A 13,575-nucleotide genomic window follows, 5' to 3' on the forward strand; every position below is an offset into this window, starting at 1 on the left:
TAACTCGAGTAAATTTCATCCGTTTTTCGTAATTTTTGTTTCATTTGGAAGGTAATCAAAGGCCGAATAGAATGTTGTTGAAAAAAATTGGGTCCTTGGACTAAGGCCACTACTAGGGCCCTATGTGTATTTCACATATAACTCGAGCAAATTTCATCCGTTTTTCGTAATTTTTGTTTCATTTGGGAGGTAATCAAAGGCCGAATAGAATGTAGTTGAAAAAAAAAATAATAATTTGGGTCCTCGGACTGAGGCCGGTACTAGGGCCCTATGTGTATTTTACATATAACTCGAGCAAATTTCATCCGTTTTTCGTAATTTTTGTTTCATTTGGGAGGTAATCAAAGGCCGAATAGAATGTAGTTGAAAAAAAATTTAAATTTGGGTCCTCGGACTGAGGCCGATACTAGGGCCCTATGTGTATTTTACATATAACTCGAGCAAATTTCATCCGTTTTTCGTAATTTTTGTTTTATTTGGAAGGTAATCAAAGGCCGAATAGAATGTAGTTGAAAAAAAATTTTAATTTGGGTCCTCGGACTGAGGCCGATACTACGCAGCAAACGCTCCGACTGTTCTGATGGCTCGTTTCGTTCGTTGCGCTCGTAATTTTTTTGCCCAACACGTTAACAAATTACTTAGCGTGTTCACCCCAAGGTCCTAGGGTCTCGAAACCAAGCGAAACGAAAAAATATTGTGGTAACAGTGGTCCATACAATGATATCTTCTTTTCTTCAGCCCACATTTCTTGAAGAGTGACTTAGGTATGATTTAGCAACTGTGTCACGAATTGTTGCATCCCACAACAGACATTTACCGACGGACCATGGAATCAGAGTAAGTCCATCAGGGTGTTTTCCATCTTCCCGAACAACTCCTGGTGGTTCTAGCATAGCGGGAACTCTAGCGGAAACCAAACCTCTTCGGATTGTTTCGTTTACAGTATGATGCCGTGGAAGACGTCCAGCACATTTTTTAGAGCTTAACCCGTGATAGCCGAATTCATCTACGTTCTTTCCACAAATGCAGGTGTGTGGGTGGCATATTTTTGCTCCAAATCTCAATGCTATCGAAATTCTCAACGTGTTGTTATCCAAGCACAAACCAAGTGACGCTGAAGGCAGTGCACTTAACCAATATCCAGATTCCTCTTGAGATGTTGCTAGCAAACGTGCTTTCTGGCAGGCATCATTCTCAACTGAAACCAAGAGATTGGTAAGCTTCCGCTCCATGACTGGGCTGGACCAAGATTTCTGAATGTTCGATATTTCTTCTAATGGTAATTCTGCATTTGATTCAATTTTCCATGTCTCAATTGCGGACAACAGAATTTCGTCGTTATGTATGTATATTTCGGATCGCAAATGTTTCGTTGCTTTCATTGAAGAAGTCTGATGTTAATAACAATCCAAGACCTCCTTTTTTTATTGGAAGTGACCACGCATTCTCATTGAAATTCACATTTGTTATGTTTTCTGCGGTCTTATCATTTCATCAAATTCCTTAAAATTTTCTTTAAACAGCCAACATGGTGATGACCTCAAAAGGTGCATCATCCTCGGAATTGCAAGACAATTTTTTAAAAGAAAAAATGCCGGATGTGCGTCTAAGCCGGCTAGTCTTGAAATCAGAAGTTCCATTGTTCGTATTTTGTTCCCAATTGCTAATGGAATTCCATCTAACGTTAATGGAGCCCAACAAAGAAAAGTCCTCTGGTGGTGGAATAAGTATACCTGGTAGTACTTCGTTTAATTTTTGAATTTCTACCTCGTTGAGTGGTTTTACGCGAAGTACTTCACATTTCGAAGAATTTAATATTAGGCCAACTTCTGCGCTTAGTGATTGGATTCTTTTAACGTCTGAGATAACTGTATCGATTACATCGCCAATGCTACCGTCGTCCAAATACCATGTGTTCATTTTTGATTGCAAACTTGAAATAATCGGTTGAATGACGAGACAGAACAATAATGGGCCAAGGGGATCGCCCTGTTGAACACCTTCTTCTGATAAAATGACGTCACTTCCATAGCACAGATAGCTCTTTGTCGAATAACACTGTGAGATATATGCAATGCATACATCTTCGGATATCTTTGTTTTACGATTGGAATCATCTTTGCTCTGAAAATTGAGTTGAAAGCGTTTGAAAAGTCCAATTTCATCATGATAGAGTCTTCATTTTCAGGCGAGTGGAGAAAATCCCATGCGGAATGTACAATAGCTTCTGCACCGCCATTAATTGCGAAACCTGATTGGTAAGGACGAAGATATTTAGCACCATCATCACGGACGCGATTGCAAGATATTTTCGATGATAATCGACGTATTGTGTTTCCAACGGCTATTGGACGAATTCCTCCATTTTTCTTCAATAATGCTGTCAAATTTGCTCCATACAAGACCGGGCTGATAACGGTTGGTACCTTACCGGCCAGCATAATGTTAAGTAAACCGCCAAGAGCGTCCAACAAATTCTCTCCCAAATTACCATTTGTAAACGATGTGAGATCTTTTAAATGTTGAGGACAAAAGCCATCAATTCCTCCAGCCGAACCATTATCGAATGATCTTATTCCTTCTATAATTTCAGCTCTAGTAACTGATGATTGTTCATTGCTCAAATCGTCACATTCATTGTCATCGATTGCCTCAACGTTGATTATTTCGTGCACTCGCTTTGGGTGTTTTTGAAATAATGTTTCTAAGGTTGCCAAATTGTATGGAGCTATCACTTCGTCGGAGGACATGATTCTAACAGATCCTTTGATGTCACCGTTCGATAATTTATTCATTGCAGATCGAATGAGCTGACCTTTGGATTGTTTGTTTTTGGTTGAAAGATTGTTAGCATACGAATTATCTGGGTTTAGAATATTCTTTCTTATGATGGTTGCAAGAGAACATTTCCTTTTTTCATTTTTCGGCGGCAGCTGAAGGACATTGTATGGGAAAATGAACAACTTTTCCCAAGAACTTTCTAAATTTTCTGATATGCATTTGAGAATCGTCTTTGTATATTCTTCACAAATGATTTTTCGAGCACCCTTCGGAATTCTATTCATGATTCTTCGTTGGCTACGACGTGACATCAATTTTTCAATCAATATTCCTTCACTGTTGGAATGTTCTTGCTCATTCTGCGTGGACTGACTTCGTTTATTACAGGTGTGCATATGAATTTTCAGACCACGATTATTCTTTGCGATAAAACCACAACGACTACAATTTGATTTCTCTATTATAGATAAACCGTCATTGTTATCCCTTTCAATCAAATTCAAAAATTCAATCAGGTCATTCTGGGAAAAGTTAACGTTCGATTCGTTTTCATCGACAGAACTTATCTGTGACTGTAATGTGTCTTGAATATCCTTTTTCGACAAAATATTGTGTTCTTTCGATATATGGATCTTACATTTCATCAATGCGTTTGCTTTATGTAGGCAGAATATACATGGCCAACGGGAGTCATTCGGATAGTGTATTCGATATGTTTGTCTTGTTTTCTCTAGTAATTCTTTCATGTTTTGAAGACCAGAACCTCCAGGCTCATTGAAAAAATCATTGTTCGCAGGCCGTATGAATTATATTATCGAAAATGCTAGGAATTTGGTTTTTCCTACTGAATTCATCCTTCTACAGATTGTATATGGAAGAAGTTTCGTTTGTTCCAACTGAATTCATCCTTCTACAGATTGTGTATGGAAGGAGTTTGGTTTGTTTAAACTGAATTCATCCTTCTACAAACCATGCAAGGAAGGAGTTTGGTTGGCTCCAACTGAATTCATCCTTCTACAAATTGTGTAAGGAAGAAGTTTTGTTTGTTCCAACTGAATTCATCCTTCTACAGATTGTGTTATGAAGAAGTTTCGTTTGTTCCAACTGAATTATTCATCTCAAAAATCTCAAAGTAAAAAATATTGATTATTTTTGTTCAGATTGTTGTCACGACTCAATGTCAATGTAATTCACTAAATCTAACGAAATAAGATTTCGGTTTGAAAAGCATGTTCTTTGGATAGTTGAAACGAAAGATTAGTCAATGTATGAGCTATTCACAGTCGAATGGTCTGCTAACATTTTGAAATTGGCAGATATTACCGTTAGTTTTTCTTAAAATGTGAGAGAACAACAGATTTTTCATTGCACTTTGGCCAATTGTCTTTCAGTGCGAATGGTCTCCTTATTATAGTGTAAGTGTAGTCCAAATATTGAAATAGAGACTATTTTCATTTGAGCTTACGTCGATTGAATCGAACTTAGACCTACAATACGAAATAAAATCACATAAGTTTTCAGTCCTCAAAGTTGTGTGCCAATAGTCTCTTTCTTATACTGTGGCTATCGGCATAATGTGACTAATGACATAAAGTGTCAATAGCCATAGTATTATAATGTGACTATAGACACAAAGTGCCAATAGCCACACTATGATTTTGATTTGATTTGATTTGAAACATTTTATTTATCAAAGGATTACAGAATTTACAAAACCAAGTAATCAGACTGATAAAATCATTACGGTGCCAACATCGATTAACTGTGTTGTAGCACGAAGAAGCAAACCGGAAGTGGAAGCAACCCAGTCGACCCGTCAAAATTGCAATCCACCTTATGCTTGTAGTACGAATGAATTGTGTGTCATGAGTTGCTGCAACGACGAGAATAGCCAGTAACGATCCTTCATCCTGGAACGAAAAATCTCACGAGAATCACTGGTTCTAAAAACGTCTATAAATCTTTCAAATTCTCTACATGCCTCAGCAATCGGCTCATGATAGCCATAAAGCGTTCTATGGCGCGGAGGACGGAAAACATTAAAGTGACGCAAACCGTAAGGATGGTCAGGCATATGACGATACGAATCAAATATCGTAGTCAACTTCGGCGAGTTCACTCTGGCCTTCAGCACATCATACAAGAAAAACACACGCGCGTTCCTCCTCCTAGTGGACAGCCGCTCAAGACACAAAACCCTCCGACGCTCGTCATACGGGAGAAGCTCATAGTTCCGATTTCTCCTTACCGAGTGCCTTAGAGCATACAAAACAAACCTCTTCTGTACAGACTCAATGGTGTCGCTGAGCTCAACACCAGAAAGAGACCAGACCACTGAGTGCCAATATTCGAGTAGATTAACTGAGTCTCCGATTTATACTTCAAACTTTGAAGTTCAATGGGACATTCATCATGTCACAACCCATGCATGTTTGGTGTCATTGGAAAGCTAAGACCAGTAGCAACAGCCTTTGATGTTTTTGTTATTTTTTGTATGCATCAGATGTTCACCGGTGTAGTCAAATTTTAAGCATTTTTCCAGCCGTTCATATCTCAGTTCAAATAAAGTTTAAACCAAATAAGACCTCATTTGCCCCGAAAGTGCATGCAATTACTTTTGTAATGCCACTTCACAAGACCTTGTACGTTTCATGTATATGGAGATACCTCCACAAGAAAAAGGAATGTTTTCAGTATTTGATCAGTTATACCACTGGATAAGAGTTGAGTACTTAAAAAAAAATAGTTGTGGCTTCTATGGATTATTACCTATCTAGGTACATATAAATGCGTCCGATTTCAATAGGACCGTTTTTAAACGAATTCCATTTGTACAGAAAAAAATTACGTTAATCGATAATAACTGAGCAAGAACACTGTATCAGAAAATGGAGTTTTGGAGCTAACATGAATTTTAAGTTTTGTGAATATTTCGGAGGTTTAGCAATAAAAATATTAATGCCGTTACAAAGAGATATTAAGAAATTCGTTGTAATAATGCTGATCATATCTTATCTATAATCTATCTGCACGAGCTTTTAGACATTTATTCCTTTATTGCACCTCCCGGAAAATAAGATTCTGAAGATATATTACATATATATGAAAAACTTGGTCAAGCTCGGCGCTGTGAGTCGTTACTTCAATTCAATAACTATTCAATGTGCAAGTGCGCAGTCACATATCTCAAAATTTTTGAACTCTTTTGATTCGTTTGAAATATGTCAGGAATTTAGTGCTTGTTCAGTATTGGCGAATAGTACCACTTATAAGACTTACCAGACTCTACTCTCCTATCAGAGAAAAACATAGTTGTGTAGGCCATAAATATGTCATTTGAATATGCTGAGAGTGAATGGACTCGCAACATGTTACACGTTAGATTTATAGTTTAGTGCTCATTCAGTGCGGGCAAATGAGACCAGTCCCGAGCTTGGTGCGGTGTGTTGAGAGAAGTTATCAAACTTTTTGTTAAAAAAAGCATGTCGTTTCAGGGGTTTTGGCTCGAAATTTAAAATATTTTAATTTTATTTTTGCGGCTCAATAAAGTACTCATTTAGTGCTGGCGAATGAGCCTTCACTCGAGTTTGGTGCTGCCATCTGACCTGAGATATTTAATTTTTCAAGATTACGGTAAAAGTGTAATATCTCAGGTCAGGTGGCAGCACCAAACTCGAGTGAGGGCTCATTCGCCAGCACTAAATGAGTACATTATCGAGCCTAAATTATAAAATTAAAATATTTTTTATTTCGAGCCAAAACTCCCAAAACAACATGCTTTTTTAACAAAATACTTGATAACTTCTCTTCGCACCAAACTCGGGACCGGTTTCATTAGCCAGCACTAAATTATAGGCATAGATTCCAATATGTTAAGTACCCATCGTGAGTCAAATGTAAAAAGTGACATATGTCATACTTTCAAATACATTTTTCTCTGGTCCCTGAACAGCACCAAACTCGAGTGAGGGCTCATTCGACAGCACTAAATGATAGGCCTAATTCCCACGCAGCACTAAATGGTGGGGGTGAAAACGACATGTACCTATCAAATCAAAATTTCTGAAATCAAATCAATTTGATGATCAAAGAAAAAAACGTGATGATCATTTGATCATCACGTTTTTTTCTTTGATTTGAATCAATTTGATTTTTTTGATGTGATCATCAAAGTTTTGAACCAAAAAATCAAAAACATTTTATTCGATATTTAAGCTCGTCACGTCCTAAATGTTCAAGTTATACACAAAGAAAATGGAAATCAAAATATTGACATTGATCATCAACATCCATAATTTGATCATCAAATTTTCTTGATGATCAATTTTTTCCCAAATCAAATCAAAATTTTTCGAACCCTGCATCAAAGTAATCTTTTTTAATTGAGGCTATGATCAACAGTATAAAATCCTACATAGCCCATCTTCGAACTTAGCCTCGGGATTTTAACTCCACGTATTTAAAAGAAGAATCATCCAAATTGGTTAAAAATTACTCAAGTTATCGTGCCTTAAACGATTTGTTGTTACCCACATTTAACGTTTTTCATAGCATTTCATACATTTTCAATCACAGTGAACCTTTTTGTTATCCACATTTTTCGGTATTTTCTGGTGTAAGACCCTGACTTTCAGTCAAGGGAATAAGACCCTTGACTTTCAGTCCTAACCTCGGTCTCTAATAATATTGAAATAAACGTTTTATTTTAAACGTCTTGTGTCATGACTCAATTCAATGGAATATTTGAAAAAGTTTGTGAAAACTCCTCTGCAATCGTACATATACAAATAGGTAATCCATCTACGCAAACAGCAAAAACGTATGCTGATAAGCAAATTGGTATGAACGATATATCGAATTTCCTTTAGCATATGCTATCTATACATTGTACATCCGAGAGATTGAAATGATTTTGTTTGCCCCCGAGGTAAATTTGAAACTCAGAAATGACGATGAGAGCACATATGCATATCCATTAGATAATATGAGCGCGTAGAGAAAAAAAAAACTTATTGCAAAGATGAGAGAAACATTTTAAACAAACAAACATTCATATACGATACGTGATACCGAGCTTTTGACTTATGATTTTTATTTTATAAGCTCGGATGTTATTTTCACGTTTAAAACTTTTAGTTATTGCTTCTCGTACCAGTACTCATTAATGTTTATAAAGTTGATAAACTGTACATTTCAAAGTTCGTTCGACCGATTTTAATAACAAATTTCCATAGATGATTTTTGAATCGATAGACCTTATTTAAGTGGTGTTATATGAATGTATTTATAGTCGACTTTTATGTTTAAGGGAAATCTCTCAACATATATGCCATTGTTTTCTATTTACGATTTGAACTTCTTGGTTAAATGTAATTTTGTCCGCCCATCTTTCGGTACATTAATCATTATCGTAGCACACGGGGCCAAGATGATAAATAATAAGACAATCATAATGAAGAGCGTGATACTGATTTGGCACATCCAGTAAAGAGTAAAGGTTTCATCTTAAACAGAATGTCAAAGTGGACGTGTTACAAATGTGCTGGTAAACGTATAAGAGCACATTGTAAATTGTTATGTTAAAATTGTTAGATGAACCCGTGTGCGTTAATCTTTTGTGTAGCTCTTCAGCTACCCGAAAAAAAGCATAAAGGCAAGCATTTTATAATTTTCTTCTTCATCCCTTTAATTTTTTCTCACTTACTAACCTATATAGTAACAAAAACATAGCTAACGCCGACCCGTACGAAACACCTATTCGTATCAAAAGCCTTTAATGTGAAACTCTTCATTTTTCTTACTTCATTTTCTTCTCTGCTGAAAAACTATTCTCCCTTTAAAATCACTTACATTATCCACTCTTTGCCTTGTTATCATATACAACTAAATTGCCGGAGGCAATATAGACAGCCCCGTACGAAGACAAATTTCATAAATTCCTATTTAAACAGCTATATACCGCTATATTTAACTATATTTCACTATAAATAAACATTTCACAGATAAATATATGCTATTATATAGCTCTATATGCCTGTATATAGCTCAATATAGCTGTATATAGGTATATTTAGATGTCCGTATATGGAATCCCTGAAACCCCACACACATAACAAATTATTTCCATGTTAACAGAAACTCTCTAAGTATCATTTTTCCCAAGATATTTCTATTTTACTAAAATCCAATATGGCCGCCGGCAGCCATTTTGTTAGGAGACCGGAAATAGTACCGACGCTTTACATTCGTTAATACCTTTCAAACAAAAAAAAATTCATGAAATTCGGTCAAAATTTACTCGAGATATTGTCAAAATACACCACGTTCACTGTACTTCCGAGTAGCCAGATAAGAGCTCACTCCAAGAGACCTAGCTCACGCTCCGGAGAACATAATTTCATAAAAAAAAATTCCCTGATTGGTACGGTCAATACCTATCTAATAAAGCTAAAACAGACGAAATATGTTCAAATGTGGCCGACCTACAAGCAAAAACTGCTTGCCGCCCTGTGCCTGTTCCACACCAAGGGGTCTAACTCACGAGTCGGTCATCCGATTTCCATAAACTTTTTTTTTGTCGATCGGTATTGTAAATACCTTTTATTTGACGTATCACTTACAAGTTTAACGTTTAAATGTCCGGAGATATCTTCGAAAAACCGTAAAGCACTTATTGGGCCACAGCTCGGGAGGGGTCGATCCAAAATCACTCATCTTCGAACTTAGCCTGTCTTTTGACATTACCAAACGGGGAAAAAAGAATTTTCAAAATCGGATGCGTTTTACTCAAGTTATCGTGCAGACGGACAGACGGACATTTTTTTTTTCGCGGATTTGGCATCTCTAGACAACCACAATAGGTTTCCCCTTACTCAGGGAGTCCAATTCGACGTGTTACAAACGTATGCGTAAACCTATAAGACCCCAGTACTTCGTACGGGTCTAAAAAGCAAGTATTTTATTACTCCAATTTCGTCTTTGAACACGCTCACATAAGTGCATGTCTAAGCAAAATAAAATTGATGATTCTGCTGTTCATGGTATATTTATATAAGTCCTACTTGAGTTAATAAATTTATAACTTAATAATTTTGCACGATGACAGTTTCTTTGTTATTGAATGCTACATTACTTAGCGTTTGTGTTTATTTATGTTATAATATTATATGATAAGCAGTCTTGTTGAATCAACAACGAAATAAATTTAATTCAATTGAAATATCGTTCAGATCAGTAAATAAACTACATTTCAGTGGGATCGATCGATGATTTTTTTCTCCAAATGAAATAAATATTTGGTTTAATTCACACCGTAAGTACGCCTAAGATTTCTGGATGAATCAGCAGATGAACTAATAAATTTAAAAATACATTTTAACGTAATCTGATAATGAAAGTATAGTCTTTATAGTGTGCGACGATGCGCTTTAATTTGGGGTTGACACTTTTAACTTTGAATTTTCAGCGGACTTAAAGTGTCAATATGAACGGGTAGTGAACACAAAGATGCTGTTTGAGCGACGAACTTACGTTGCATATCAGGCATGTTCAGGCTGTTTAGTTCAGGTTGTCAGAAAAAAAACCTTTTCGGAAGTTCCAATTTTTTAATTTTTTTTTTGACTATTCCGTTTTGTGTATCCGAAATATCAGTCCTAAAAGGGTAAAGGTGCCGCAAGTTCTTGTGTACATGCATTTAAATGAAAGCGCTTCCGCTAAAACGTAATTTTTTTGAGAATATTTCCTTATTCCTGAGCGTCTTCCTTGCCACTCACATCACACCAAACGACAATAATTTTCTTGATTGGTCGGCCATCATAATATTTTTCAACTTTCCGATGGCTTTCAATCGCTGTTAATCCGAATTTAGGGATTCACATGTCCCAGTTAAAATATATTCGTAAAACACTTCAAAAGTGAAGACGACAGCTCAAAGTGGTAGATTTTCTACAAAAGTACCGCAAACTTTCTTTATTCGGTAATGTCGTTCAGGGTTAAGCCTTGATTAACCACTTAAGCCCAACTCAGAGTCGTCCGTTTAGTTCATCCGCGTACATGACAGATGTGTTCAAACAATAGAATGTAGGCGGAGTTTACGTAAACGGAAGAACATTCGTTGTAAACGGATGAATTTTTCTTCTAAACGGATGAATATTTTTTAGACTAAAAGCACCTTTACCAAAAAAAGTACTCCGTGTGTGAGACAAAATTAAATTTTTTCAGCTCGCTCTCACACCAAGTACTTTATGTTGTTGTGGATAAGTGGAAATCAAGCCTTAACATACATGAAATTGAAATTTGTGAGGTGCAAGGAATTTTATACAAATAGCTTATTATAAACTGTTTTTGGTGACCCAGTAATATAAACACTTTTTAAAATTTTTATCCAATTCAACCCCTCTAATTCTGTCACCTCTAATCTAATTTATAACTTGCAGGTGACCTTAACAGAAATGTTTTACGAAAACTATGAATAGATTTGTACTAACATTTTCGCAAAAATTGTTTCCCTTTTAAATGTCTCTAGTTTTCTATTTTATCACTTACCAGATGTTCTAATTAGAATTTTTTTGTAAAAGATATAAAATGTAATTCTGATTACTCGGTATTGTAATTCTAATGTTATTACAGAAATAAATTTCTTAACAATGGAGAAATTTTGCAAAATGTTTTCCCCTTCTCATTTGTTCACAATTTTTACCTGGAATTACAATGGACATTTAAAATACGGTTTCCGCACATTTATCATTTTATCATTTTAGATGAAATAAAATTGTATTAATTCCATATTCGAACTCTACGCACGCGAATATGAGCTAAAATTCAGAGCTGAGAAGCAGAAAAAAAGAAACCGAAACACCAATAAATGACAAATGTTGCCATTAAACAATTATTCAAGTCAATGCAGAAATTTAACGTTCCACAGAGGGGTTACAAATATGTCTCTTATAGCATCGTCTCACTCAATAAATTTTATTAGCTATAGAATTCCTTTTTTATATTTTTATTTCCGTAACGACTTATTGTTAATTATCTCACACATTTTTATAAGCATATGCATTTTGCATATGCATTTTTCAAACGGCGACCGCCTCCGTCGGCCATATGTCGCATAAATATTGGCATAACAAAATAAATTAAGATTGGCTCACCTAGTTTGTGTATATTACGTAGGTGGAAGCACGGGGTTTCAGGGGGTTTCGAACATTTAGTTTTTTCATGTTGCAGATATTGCAGTGTCAAATTCTGTCCAAGATGTGACATATTTGCAAGGTATTGGCCTTTTTCACAAAGTATAATCAGCGTAACCTTCGTAAAAAGAATCTTGAATCTGACAAGAGCACGTGTGCCAACGTGTAAAAAACAAATGTTCAAAACCCCGTGCTGAACCGTGGCGATCCTCTTGTCAAACGGACAGTACATAAACAAATTCCATCATTTATAAACACTTTTCCTTCTAAATTGATATACTGACATCGGGACACTTTACTGACCATCTGCGATCGCCTCCGAGTATTTAATTCGAATATTTTATGTGATCTGAATATTTAAAAGACTCTTTCTTATCGGTTTTAACGATAGTCCTTTTTACAACGACGTTGTCAACGTTTCACAAAGTTTCTAAAAATGTGTACATAACAATCTGATTGACGAGGGAAAAACAATCAAAGAGACACGTCAGCCCGTACAGCTTTAACAACGTGCATCCAAAGTGTGCATCCAACATGTAAGTCATAAATTTTGTAAACTTTTTTGTTTTGTTGAAACAGTCTATGTGAAGTGAATACTAAAACTAAAAAAACTATCTATCGGTTTCAAACTTTGATCTTTTTTAAATATCTACCTGGTTTTTCTTAGAAGAAATACATGATATTTATATCAGAATGTGTAGGCCATAAAAAATGTTAAAAGGTTTTTTTTCGTATATTTTATGTTAAAACCATCGTCCTTTTTAGGTTTCACAATTTATGCGTCTGTATTTTTTAGATTGTACAGTCTCACACTTTTCACTGAAAAAAAACAGAAAAAACCAAAAACAAAAAAAAAAACAGAAAAGCTAACTCCAATATTACCAACGTTAGACATTTTCAACGTTGTCTTTTTTGTGAAATTATAGAAATACAAACATTTTTCGCTCAAGCTTTTTTTTAAATTGCAGTGTTTAAAAAATCTTAAATCTAAAAAATCTCGCTCAAGAAAATTGATGTAGCAACGGTTCAAAATTGGATTTGAAATAAAAATGTCCACGGTAGCTCAGTTGGTTAGAGCATCAGCCCGGCAAGTTGAAGGTTGTGAGTTCGTGCCTTACCCGTGCACATCAAAAATTGTTTAATTCAAATCCAATTCGATTCTAGTATCTCAAAAATTGATGAAAGCTACTCAAACCTTAGACAAATCATACCTAGACAGGAAATAACGAATAGAATTACGTAAAATTTGTGGTATATAAAATACGTAATGTTTGTTAGTGTGAGTTTTTCCCTACTAAATTGGTGGGCAAATTAGCGCAAAAAATTTAAGTGTGGCCCACTATTTAATTAAGTTCTAAACAAAACATTTTTATATTTTATTTCGATGCCGAACGTTATTTGAAGTATTTTTGCATTATATTATGCATGGAAATTTTGCATAATTAATTTTTAATTCAGTAAAGTATCATGAAAAATTAAGAAAATAAGCAAAGTCAGAAACCTTCGTCAACATGCGTACAACACGCCATCTTTTTATTCAGTCGAAATTGCGAAAATTTACATATAAAACAATCGGGATATTTAGCATAGATGTAAACAAAATGTC

At 35.4% G+C, this 13,575-nt stretch overlaps 1 protein-coding gene and 1 long non-coding RNA gene across 2 annotated transcripts in view; one reads left to right on the top strand and one right to left on the bottom strand.

Moving 5' to 3' along the window:
- LOC119067578 (glutamic acid-rich protein-like) overlaps positions 1 to 13,575 on the top strand; it is a 76,474-nt gene that overhangs the window by 16,312 nt on the left and 46,587 nt on the right. The window lies entirely within an intron of this gene.
- Positions 971 to 13,299, bottom strand: LOC119067601. The gene is made up of 3 exons (XR_005085969.1): positions 13,165 to 13,299; positions 10,161 to 10,165; positions 971 to 981 (listed from the first exon to the last, which is right to left on the bottom strand). It is a non-coding gene; the product is annotated as an uncharacterized LOC119067601 (long non-coding RNA).

The sequence above is a fragment of the Bradysia coprophila genome (assembly GCF_014529535.1).
Source record: "Bradysia coprophila strain Holo2 chromosome X unlocalized genomic scaffold, BU_Bcop_v1 contig_12, whole genome shotgun sequence".
NCBI classification, from domain to species: Eukaryota; Metazoa; Arthropoda; class Insecta; order Diptera; family Sciaridae; genus Bradysia; species Bradysia coprophila.